At 40.1% G+C, this 12,600-nt stretch overlaps 1 protein-coding gene across 1 annotated transcript in view; it reads left to right on the top strand.

Annotated features, from left to right (window-relative positions):
* Positions 1–12,600, top strand: part of DPP10 (dipeptidyl peptidase like 10) — an 876,126-nt gene that overhangs the window by 336,280 nt on the left and 527,246 nt on the right. The window lies entirely within an intron of this gene.

The raw sequence follows: 12,600 nt of genomic DNA, 5'->3' as shown, positions 1-12,600 counted from the left end.
TTTTAAAATCCTATAAAAATAATCGAGTGATATTCATCTAAGCCCATAGCCATTCAGTTCAAATGATATGCCAACATGTGGCTTCATTCTGATCTAAAAGCACTTTCACATCTGTCAGGTTTCAGAGTGGCAGCCGTGTTAGTCTGTATTCACAAAAAGAAAAGGAGTACTTGTGGCACCTTAGAAATTTGTTACTCTCTAAGGTGCCACAAGTACTCCTTTTCTTTTCACATCTGTGTAACCCCATTAAATTCAGTGGAGTTACTTCTGATTTACACTGTATAAACAAAATCAGAATCAAGCCCTTATGTACCGTGTGTGTGTATAATATATATAGCTGCATATGAATGTATCGTTCGTTGTGCATGTGGTGTTAAGCTTTTATTACATGGCTTACCATGTTTCTTCTAGTTTTCTCTCTTTCATACCTGTTCTTCAGATTGTGTTCATTGTGTTATTGAATAGTCTGCACCGAGAACCAGATTGATCATATGTCCCAAGGGCTGCAAATAATTTGCATATACATTTCCATAAATATACGTGTACTGGGCTTTCCCTCACACTAGCTTTACACTGCATTAATTCCATTTACTCCAGAGAATTCCCTCCTGGTTTGCACTGGTGTAAATGAGATCAAGCTCATGCTATGTGTGTATCACTTTGTATTCTCTACATAATGCAGTTAGAATAAATTAACTATATATGAATGCATAAAATGTTTTATTAATGTTTTAACTAAAATGAATACTGCATTTTTCATTCTCCTTCCCCCTTTTTAAGCTTTATTTCTCTCCTTTCTGATCCTCCTCTCTCTCATTTCTCTGTGACAATTTCCTTCCTCACTATTTTTTCTCTGCCTTGTTTCCCTATCTTTCTGTGTCCATTCTTAAATGGCCTGTCTCACCATTCTTTCCCTTCCCTCTATCCTATTCCACTTTTTCCTTTATACTCATTTCTTTTCTCTCTTTTCTCTTTCCCTAATTTTTGCTCAGCAACCATGAGACACAGAATATTTCCATGGGCTTGTGATTGGGCATTAGTGATTTACATAAGAATGACCATACTAGGTTAGATGAATGGTCCATGTAGCCCGGTATCCTGTCCTCCAACAGCAGCCAGTGCCAGATGCTTCAGAAGGAATGAACAGAACAGGGCAATTATCAAGTGATCCGTCCCCTGTCATCCAGTTCCAGTTTCACACCCAAACTGACAGAGGCCAGCAACAACCTTATTACGTATTCTGCTTTATAATTAGTTAGCAGTAGGCTTGGGATTTTTGATGTGACTTAGTAGACCAAAAGTCAGGGAAAAAAATTCATTTTCATCAATGCAATTCACTTGTGCAATGTAAATAAAATTTAGTGTTTCTTCCAAAAGTGTGATATAAAAAAATAATTTCATAATGTGAAATTTAAAAAACAAAAACAAACAGTCCTACATATTTCTGAAGTGTGCTGTCAATCACTTCACACACACACACACACACACACACACACACACACACACAGCCCTCTCTTTCCACCCACTCCCCAAAAAGAGACCTAATACAAAGTGGCAGCTAAAAGCTACCAATCCCTACTGTCACCAACTAATTAACTTTCTCATTCGCATTCTGATTAGACTTGAAACTTATGTGGGATGCTGCCAAGAAACCTAACAATAAAATGCTAGTTTAAAATATTGAACAAGTTAGAAAAGATCTCAAGGCCTGGAATACATAGCATTACTTTGAAGGAAACCGATATCTTCAGTCTGTATACATCGTATACTTTCTAAATACACAGCCATCACTTTGAAATCCAGGTAGATCCATAGCTGCGAATGGATCTACACACCTGTCAGGAACAATGGAACCCAACTCCATACTATTTTGGGCCACTGTCTTGGAATTCCTCAAGATCCCCAAAGTTTTTGTGTATCATTTGCTATAAAAGCATATACATAGAAAATCACATGTCCAGTAGTGTTGAGCACCCATACTTGTTAATTTAACTGAAAGCTGTAGGTAGTCAGCTGCTTTAAAAATCAGTTGCCTTTTTATCCCGCCACCTAAAACTTCTCTCTGACTTTACTATGAATTCTGAAGTCTATGGGCCAGATTTAAGGTATTTTGGTGAATAAAGATACAGATAGGTGCCTAGAGGAATTTTTAAAAGCACACAGGTGTCCCATTTCAGCACAACCACAACTATAGTATCCCTCAGTAGTCCAAGAAAGGCACCCATTCTCAGGCTTCCAGCTCCCCACCTTTGCCTTTCTAGGTGGAGATCCATGCCTCCTTTCTGACTGGGGTATTTCCAGGCTGCACAGTTGCCTGCCTTTACTGTTATTCCCAGCATAGACAGGTTGCCCAAAGACGTCTGCTTGCTTTCTCTTCAGCCACAGTTAACAGATGCAATTGATACACTTATAAGTTATTACACAGGACTTCCTATACCTACTTTATTCTTAAGGTAAAAAGCATTACAGAGAAAATATATTAATCAACAAAAGAGCATGTACACATGCTAATAAACTTACAGAGTTCTCCCTAATGTGGATTCTGGCAGGAAAGGTCCTTTAGCCCCAAACCAAGGGGATTCCTTGTGGTTACAGGTTCACCACAGCTTCAGCTCAGAACAAGCATCTAATCTTATGAGGCCTCAGTAGGCCCAGTCCTTCCAACCCTTCACAAAGGATTGGGGCCCTCTGTGGACGAGGGATCCTGTCCATTTGTTAGATCAGGAAGAAGACTCTGAGCCGGTTTAAAACCAGACTATCCAAAAGCTTTCTTTGTCTGTTGGTTCCTGGAGAAACCAGTTTGAACTAGTATATTCACACCTCTCCCAGAGTGTGTCTTTAACGGCTAATAAGGGAGGAAGTACACTAGCATCACCCTGCCGTACTACAGAAGGTACATATGATGTCACAATAATATACACACAATTGCATTTTTAATACAATATATCCCAAAGGTATTAACCCTAATTCAGTAAGGTTTAACTTAATTTAATAAAGATTATCTTAATTCCATTAGGCTTGTTCAGGATATTGTTAGTCTGTCACAATAGGTTCATAATTCCCATAGTGCCTAGGCCCTTTTGAAAATACTACTAGGTACCTGTCTGCATTTTTAGATACCCAAATACCTTTTTTAAAATGTGATCCATAGCCTCTTGTAAGATCAGACCCTTAGAGCCTGTGAAATCCCATTCATTCAGTTATGAGTTGTGTAAAACCATGTTAACCTAGTTATTCATACACATGATGCCGAGAGTTAAGCACTGGCATCCATTAGAAAGCCTGCCTATGAGATTTCTGCATCAGTAACCTTTGTATTGTGACTCCTTGTGCTGTTTTGCTATTTGGTTAAACAATGTATTTGTGAGGGCTGAATTCTGCTGGAATTGAATGTGATGCCATAACAAAAAAATACTAATGAACGGTCTATTTTTCCTAGACAGCAAGGGGAAAAAAATCACCCAACTTTTTTCAAAGATGCTACTTGGTTTGTAAATTGAAAAATTGCTTGACACTATGCTAAGAATTGAATTGACATGAAATGGAAATACAATATTTTATAATGCGACAGATTCCCTAACTCGGGTTCATGGACTGTGCATTCACTTGGTCTGCCTGACATTTAAATTTGTGTAAATTCAGTGGTTTATAAGAAAAGCATCTGTTGTTGGAATGACAATAGCAAGATACAATACTGAGGAAAAAAATCTAATTGTTATTAGCTATTAAGCTAGAATGTCAATGAAGGGGCCCTCATTGTGTTCAGACTCTGGCATCAGCACGGATAGGAAATTGGCCAGCTCATCAGGGAATATAGTACATTAGCGAGTGATTCAGCTGTGACGGAGTGTGTGCATTAAAAAGCGTGACTTAGAAAGTTTCTAATATCATAAATCAAGAAGAGATTTCATGCACAACACATTCATGAAGGAATATAATATATTTTGTGTGCCTCAGCTTAACTAAGTTAAAACTTTAATCACATTAGAGTCAATATTTCATTTTTCCAACTTTTTTCATGCTATTGGCATGCTTCTTGTAGTAGTACGCACTGAACTGTTTTTTTGCAGCTGGTAGCTTGAATTTTGCTATGTATGTCAAGCTGAGTCAAGAGTAAGGCAGGTATCTGGTAACTTCTTGTTCAAGATTTCTAGTTGGGAATTTTCAGTAACTAAATGGTGGGGATTCTTTTGAATGACTTTATAATTATATCAAAAAGCTCTGAGATCATGAATCCACTGACATTATTTCCATTTTCCAGTGTGAAATGAAAGTAATTACTGTACTGCATATATGGGCATCTTATTAGATTTGCCTTAAAGCTGCCTTTTGAAATTGAGACTTCTGTTAATGAATGAAGCAAGTAATGCCTTTCAGTAATTTAATGTTGCAAACATTAACATATTTTTCAAAAACACATTTGAGAACACTTGTTTTTTTACCTTAGTTTTATTTTTAGAGTCTGAATTAGCCTATTCCATTGCAGAAATTTTGGTAGCCAGCTGGTTTCTAATTATTGCAACAAATGTGATTCTGGTATGCAATGGCCAGTTTCATAATCTCAGTATACTGAAGAATACTATAGTACAGCTTTTTTTCATTAAAACCCCACTATAAACTCTTTACACAGGACATAGTATACAATATAGAAAACAAACAACTTTTGTCGTAGGAGTAGCATGAAAAAAAAAGAACAGAGGTGAAAAGCATCTTTAATTTTCTCCTCAGTGCATAGCTTCTGTAGTTTATCATAACTTTTTCTTAATCTAGCAAAATGTGCTGTGCAGTGAAGGGAAATTTAAAATTCTTATTCCTAAATTTTAGTCCAGGTTGAAGATCACAGTGATACCCATTCTGGAGCTCTCTGTCTACTGAGAGTTGTCTCCCTCTCTTCCCACTTGATGCTAAGATGGTTGAACATCATAATTATGTAATCACTGCACTTTGTTTTAAGATCTCAAGATATGCCCAATAAAATTTTGTTTGCTAGATAATTTCTAAGTAAAATCAAAACCCTCTGATATGGGTTCTGAGGGAATCTTTTGCATTCACATTAACTTGTGTTGGACATGACTGGACAAACATGCTGATGATTGCCATATATCAGAACTTTTGTACTTGAGATGAGTTATTTTTTTAATAGTTCTCTCCCACATGTTTGCCTGGGCACATTTTTGTGGCAATATTTCTCTGCATGCGCCAATTCTCAGGCCCTCCTTGTATTTTTGCATGCTAACTTCATCACCATGTTCATATAGAGTTGCATTTGCTGCAAATGCCTGCTCCTGCTTCTCTCCTATCATTTCATTGTCTCGTCTGTGCTGTCAGCATGGGATTCTTGCCTTGCTCTAATGCTAACATCAGTTTAGGCTGCTTTTTTCCAAGTTTATCCACAGTAGGATGGTTCTGCTTTACCTTTTCTTTCTTTTACTCCTCCCACTTTAGCAATGACCAAGCCCCCTATTTTGTATTTTTACCTCTTTTTCACCATCCTCTGCATACTGATACACAAGGTGATGCTTTCTAAACCCCCTTTCTTCACTTGTGCTTTGCATCACTGCTGAAAACTTGACTCAGCTTGACATACTTAATGAGATTCAACAGTAAGGCAGGTACCTGACTTTCCCTCTTAGCTTGTTTCTCTTTGTACCACTGGCCATTGAACATCTCACAGATTGAACTGGCCTTAGTTACTGAACAAATGGCTGCTGCTTCTTTTTTGTTTGTTTTTAATTTCTTGGAAGATTGAATCTGAGCACATTGTTTTCTGAATACAAGTATAAAGCTCGCTGAACTACATGCTTTAGGTTTTAATGGGTAGGATAGTTGACTTATATATGATCATAGTTATACTGTACTCTCAACTTGAATAACACCTCACTTCTGGAGTTAAGTGTTTTTTAACATTAATTAGTTAAAACAAACAAACAAAACACTTATACAGAAGTATGCAGGCATGAACTTCATTCTGTGGGCAAGGAAAGAGATGAAGCCCCTCATCCTGCAAGTTGTCCTACACAATTGTAGACATCTGTTCATGTAGAACTGCTAGCAGGATCGGGGCCCATATGACTTGTCCAGCAAGTCCGTACAGAACCAGGAAGAGAACCCAGGTGTTTCAGGCTTTATTTGTATTTGGACAATATGCATAAGCATTGTCTGTATATCAAAGAGCTTTTAATATTAGAAGACAGTCAATGGGCAGAAATGGAGAGAGAAAGATACCATCCAAATACATACAATTGATAGACAAAATTTTCAATAGTGCTCAGCTGCCATTTAGGCACTTAAGTGAATTGGCAAGATTTCCAAAAGTACTCAGTACTCAGCAGTTGCTATTGTTCTCTATGGAAGCTGCTCACTCTTGAAAAGCTGGTTACCTCCTTTAATTATCTAAATGGGAGCTGAGCTCTTCTTTGAAAATCTGTTGTCATGCTTCTTTGTCTTTTTAAAATACTCACATCAACTATACCCCTATTTTCAATCCTATCCAATGTGGTAGCCATTGTAGATATCACAGAAGTGGGTTTCCTTTTCCAGGAGATTGTTTCACATTTACGAAACAACATTGGAGAAGGTTCAAAGTCAGTTGGGGGAGATGCTGACAAGGTCTCTAAAATCTCTAGACCATGATACCTCATTATTCCATAAGACGCAGTTTCTTTGTGTTACAGGGTATCTGTCCCCTGGTAGGGTCAGACACCCAGCCTATCTGTGATAGAGTCCACTAAAAAGAATGAGCCAACTCAGATCCACTAGTTACTAGATAATTACCTAAGTGGCAGGGTGGTAGTTAATTATTAAGGAACACCTGGTCCTCATAAAGGGTTATGAGGGCTCAGTCAGAAAGCCTTAGAAGGCAGAAGACAAGCGCCTGAGGAAAGGGACTTCTCAGGGATGAGGGTTAAAGAGCTCACTAGAAAAGAGGACCAAGGAAAGATGCCCCTGGAGGGAGGAGTATCCAAAAGTGCTATGAGAGGCAAAGACCTGGGGAGGCTCAGCCCCAGCAAAAGGACCTTATCAGATAGGGGTAAAAAGTCTGGGTTGTTGGGAACTACAAGCTGCTTCAGGGAAGACCTAAAGCTATTGGATCTCTTCAGAGGCCTTGGGGCCAGAGATGGAACTGTGCCCTGGGTGAGTGCAGGAGACTTGCCTCCAAAAGATGGTCCTGGATTGAGAGGGCCTTACTGGTGAAGAGTCTGGCTGGACGAGGAGAGACAGGTGAGGGAAGACTAAGATTAACTTGGCCCTGCAGCTAGGATGCTGGAGTGAAGTCACTGGCTGTTGACTAAATGAACTAAGTCCCTGAAGGGACCCTGTTTACTGTATACAAGCCTCACTGAACTTATTGATAGCCCATAAGAAGAAACTGAGGCAGAAATGCAGGCTTGGTTCCCAAGAGATCGCCAGTGGGCTCTCTAGGGGTGAAAGCCCACCTTTAACACTTTGGCTACAACAAGTTCTGTACAGCATACTTTTTGGAAGTTGTTGTCTTCATTCCAGTACCAAAATACAATTATCTGGAATGAGTGGTCAGTCACTGTGTTCTACTGTTATACGTGCAGGTGGACCAGAAGAATAAGTATGAGCGTGTGTCATACCTAGTAGCTTCCTGCAAGCTATGGCAGCTGCTTGAGCTTGTTTTGTTTTTTGTTTTTTTAAGTAGCGCTAAATTCATTACAAATCTAAAATCCAAACAGTGACATGTAAGGGTTTAGCTATCTAGTTAATGCTCATTTTGTAATATTAGCCACACAGTGAGAGAATTCAAGACTTGCATCATATTAGGGAGACACTAAAACATCCACAAGTAATCAAGATGTTTGGAAAACCACAGCATAGGTGGATTACATTGATAACTGCTATTAGCTCCTTCACTTGTGTGTTCCTCTTTACTTTAGAAACTACTTAGGACATATCATCAGACCAAGAAGTCATCTATATTTTCAAATTACAGGCATATCCATTACAGTACCATTGCATCACCTCACATTCTAAGCTAGTGTGATGATGCAGCTTCTAAAATGTGCTTTACTGCTTCAGGAAAGTAAACTATTGTAATTTATTTTTTTAAGTTACACAAACTATGGAAACTAGGTGCTGTGCAGACCATCCGTTTTGTTCTGTTTATACAGCACCTAACCGAATAGGGCTGGTCCATGTCTGGGGTTGCTAGGTGCTCTCTCAGTACAAGTAATAACTAATTTTTAATATTACTTAACTTCACAGGAACAACTAGTTTATAGGTCTGCATTACTAAGTCATTCTGAGTCCCCCCCCCCTTTTCCTTATGTTTCAGAATAGACAACTACTCTTCACTATGTGCTTAATTCAAATCAAAGACCATTGAAGTTGGTGGGAATTTTCATACCCCATCATAGAGGCAGGAACGAGGGTACTGGGGGTGCTGCCGCACCTCCGGGCTTGAAGTGGTTTCCATGATATAGAGGGTTTACAATTTGGTTCCATGACTCTCAGCACCCCCACTATACAAATTGTTCCTGCACCCCACATTTGGCTATTGACATGTGCATGGAATTTTTCATGTGCAAAAGGCAGTGGAAGGCTACCATCCTTTTTGAGAATAATCCATTAAAGGACCAGTAGTTTTGTATTTGTCTACTGAACAAGTTGCTGCATCAAGTTTTTGAGCTATGTTCCATACATTTATAAAGACACCTATTGGCCTAATGTACTTATAATCAAATTTAAGTTTTATTTAGATATTTAAAAATAAGTATTTTTGAAAGTACTTTTGATAGTTGGTTTACAAAATAATTTCCATGAAAACTCTGAAGAAATGACAAAAACTAATTAGATTTTTCTATATAATTTCAACATTCAAAAATTTTAATTTAAAAAATTGGAAGGTTTAGGTTTCTTTTAGTTTTCCAGGTTTTTATCCCTGCCCCTCTTTCCCTTCAGATATCACCTTTCCTCCCCTCCTCTTTGAAGAAAAAGGGGAAGCTGGAGAACGTAAAGTCAACCCCCCAAAATTGTATGTCCTTTTGAGAAACAATACAGAATGAAATCTTTTTTTCTAGTAGAAAAACTTCAAAAGAAACATATTTTTTTTATTTCCTTCAAAGAGACTTTCTATGGCTAGAACATTGCTGTGTTCTAATTTCTGACTGAATTTTACATTCCCAGGCACTCACAAAACACACATGCAATGCTGCATTCAATTTGTATACGCCCATTGCTACAGGCAAGAAATAATTACTCTGAGCTTTTTGAGAAACCTAGATATACTACTTAGTAGTATGGAAAGAACGAAAACATCAGTAATTTTGAAATGTAGAATGTATAATAATTGCATCTATTTTTAAATTTATATTTAAGTTCACAAATATGTACAGGGGAGAGTCTGGGGTTAAACAGTAAAATAATGTGTCATCTTAGGGTATAACTACACTGTAATTAAAAACCTCTAGCTTGCCTGTGCCAGCTATGGCTTGTGGAGCTTAAGCTGCAGGGCTGATTAATTGCAGTGTGGACTTCCAGGCTTGGGCTGGAGCCTGAGCTGTAGGACCCGACAAGGTGGGAGCATCCCAGTACATGGGCTCCAGCCGGAGCCTGGAAGTCTTCTCTGCAATGAAAGAGCCCTACAACCTGAGCACCATGAGCCGGTGTCAGCTGTTATGGGCTGGCTGTGGATTTTTAACTGTAGTGTAGACACATGGCATCTGATATCAAATATCACAGTGCGGCAGGGTCTCTAAATAATTATCAGACTTTAGCAGATGAAGGTCATTAGTTTGGCTCATGTTCTCTATGGGAAAATCTGTCTTTTAGAAGGTACAAAAATGAGAAATGCACTTTGTAATGACCACTACTTATATAATAGCAAATAATGGTGGCATTTTAGTAGCAATGCATATTTCATATTCTTGTTTACTTTACAAAAGTTTTTGTGAATTCAGTGGTAAAGAAGACTGAAGTCTTCTATGCATAGAATAGGTACAGCACAGCATGTGGTAATGAAAGCTTCCACGTGCTCCCTTGTCAACAAGCTTCAACCCTCCCTTGGGTGGATCACCTGTAATTGAGGAGAAAGGAGCTGCTTCTTTTCTATTGCATCCTTCATCTTTCAGCTGATACTGCCAGGAATAATGCCAATTTTTTTTTATGTGGAAACTAGACTGAGACCTCCCAACCAATGTTGCTTACTGCAGCTGCTAGTAGCTATATCACTGATTGGAATAGTACCAATACTAGTATCTAGCATCTCTTTAAATTGTCTGACTCCTCATCGTCTCCTTACGTTTGAGAAGCCATCTGCCGGAACAGCAGTGTATATATGTAGCTACGACTTGCATATTGTGAATAGTTAGTAAACAGCATTATTCCAAAAAACCCTCAGGTCTGTGTTGTTGCTTCATATCATAGAATCATAGAATATCAGGGTTGGAAGGGACCTCAGGAGGTCATCTAGTCCAACCCCCTGCTCAAAGCAGGACCAATCCCCAAATTAAATCATCCCAGCCAGGGCTTTGTCAAGCCTGACCTTAAAAACTTCTAAGGAAGGAGATTCTACCACCTCCCTAGGTAACGCATTCCAGTGTTTCACCACCCTCCTAGTGAAAAAGTTTTTCCTAATATCCAACCTAAATCTCCCCCACTGCAACTTGACCATTACTCCTTGTCCTGTCCTCTTCTACCACTGAGAATTGTCTAGAACCATCCTCTTTGGAACCACCTCTCAGGTAGTTGAAAGCAGCTATCAAATCCCCCCTCATTCTTCTCTTCTGCAGACTAAACAATCCCAGTTCCCTCAGCCTCTCCTCATAAGTCATGTGTTCCAGACCCCTAATCATTTTTGTTGCCCTTCGCTGGACTCTCTCCAATTTATCCACATATTTCTTGTAGTGAGGGGCCCAAAACTGGACACAGTACTCCAGATGAGGCCCCACCAATGTCGAATAGAGGGGGACGATCACGTCCCTCGATCTGCTCGCTATGCCCCTACTTATACATCCCAAAATGCCATTGGCCTTCTTGGCAACAAGGGCACACTGCTGACTCATATCCAGCTTCTCGTCCACTGTTACTCCTAGGTCCTTTTCCGCAGAATTGCTGCCTAGCCATTCGGTCCCTAGTCTGTAGCGGTGCATTGCGTTCTTCTGTCCTAAGTGCAGGACCCTGCACTTATCCTTATTGAACCTCATCAGATTTCTTTTGGCCCAATCCTCCAATTTGTCTAGGTCCCTCTGTATCCTATCCCTGCCCTCCAGCATATCTACCACTCCTCCCAGTTTAGTATCATCCGCAAATTTGCTGAGAGTGCAATCCACACCATCCTCCAGATCATTTATGAAGATATTGAACAAAACCGGCCCCAGGACTGACCCCTGGGGCACTCCACTTGACACCGGCTGCCAACTAGGCATGGAGCCATTGATCACTACCCGTTGAGCCCGACAATCTAGCCAACTTTCTACCTACCTTATAGTGCATTCATCCAGCCCATACTTCCTTAACTTGTTGGCAAGAATACTGTGGGAGATCGTGTCAAAAGCTTTGCTAAAGTCAAGAAACAATACATCCACTGCTTTCCCTTCATCCACAGAACCAGTAATCTCATCATAGAAGGCGATTAGATTAGTCAGGCATGACCTTCCCTTGGTGAATCCATGCTGGCTGTTCCTGATCACTTTCCTCTCATGTAAGTGCTTCAGGATTGATTCTTTGAGGATTCCTGCTCCATGATTTTTCCAGGGACTGAGGTGAGGCTGACTGGTCTGGTCTGTAGTTCCCAGGATCCTCGTTCTTCCCTTTTTAAAGATTGGCACTACATTAGCCTTTTTCCAGTCATCTGGGACTTCCCCCATTCGCCAAGAGTTTTCAGAGATAATGGCCAATGGCTCTGCAATCACAGCCGTCGATTCCTTTAGCACTCTCGGATGCAACTCATCCGGTCCCATGGACTTGTGCACGTCCAGCTTTTCTAAATAGTCCCTAACCACCTCTTTCTCCACAGAGGGCTGGCCATCTACTCCCCATGTTGTGATGCCCAGTGCAGCAGTCTGGGAGCTGACTTTGTTAGTGAAGACAGAGGCAAAAAAAGCATTGAGTACATTAGCTTTTTCCACATCCTCTGTCACTAGGTTGCCTCCCTCATTCAGTAAGGGGCCCACACTTTCCTTGGCTTTCTTCTTGTTGCCAATATACCTGAAGAAACCCTTCTTGTTACTCTTGACATCTCTTGCTAGCTGCAGCTCCAGGTGCGATTTGGCCCTCCTGATTTCATTCCTACATGCCCGAGCAATGTTTTTATACTCTTCCCTGGTCATATGTCCAACCTTCCACTTCTTGTAAGCTTTTTTATGTTTAAGATCCTCTAGGATTTCACCGTTAAGCCAAGCTGGTCGCCTGCCATATTTACTATTCTTTCGACTCATCGGGATGGTTTGTCCCTGTAACCTCAACAGGGATTCCTTGAAATACAGCCAGCTCTCCTGGACTCCTTTCCCCTTCATGTTAGTCCCCCAGGGGATCCTACCCATCCATTCCCTGAGGGAGTCGAAGTCTGCTTTCCCTGAACTCCAGGGTCCATATCCTGCTGCTTACCTTTCTTCCCTGTGTCAGGATCCTGAACTC

Source organism: Lepidochelys olivacea, assembly GCF_965140295.1.
Source record: "Lepidochelys olivacea isolate rLepOli2 genome assembly, chromosome: 11".
NCBI lineage: Eukaryota > Metazoa > Chordata > Testudines > Cheloniidae > Lepidochelys > Lepidochelys olivacea.
This window is presented reverse-complemented; position numbering and strand designations above follow the sequence as displayed.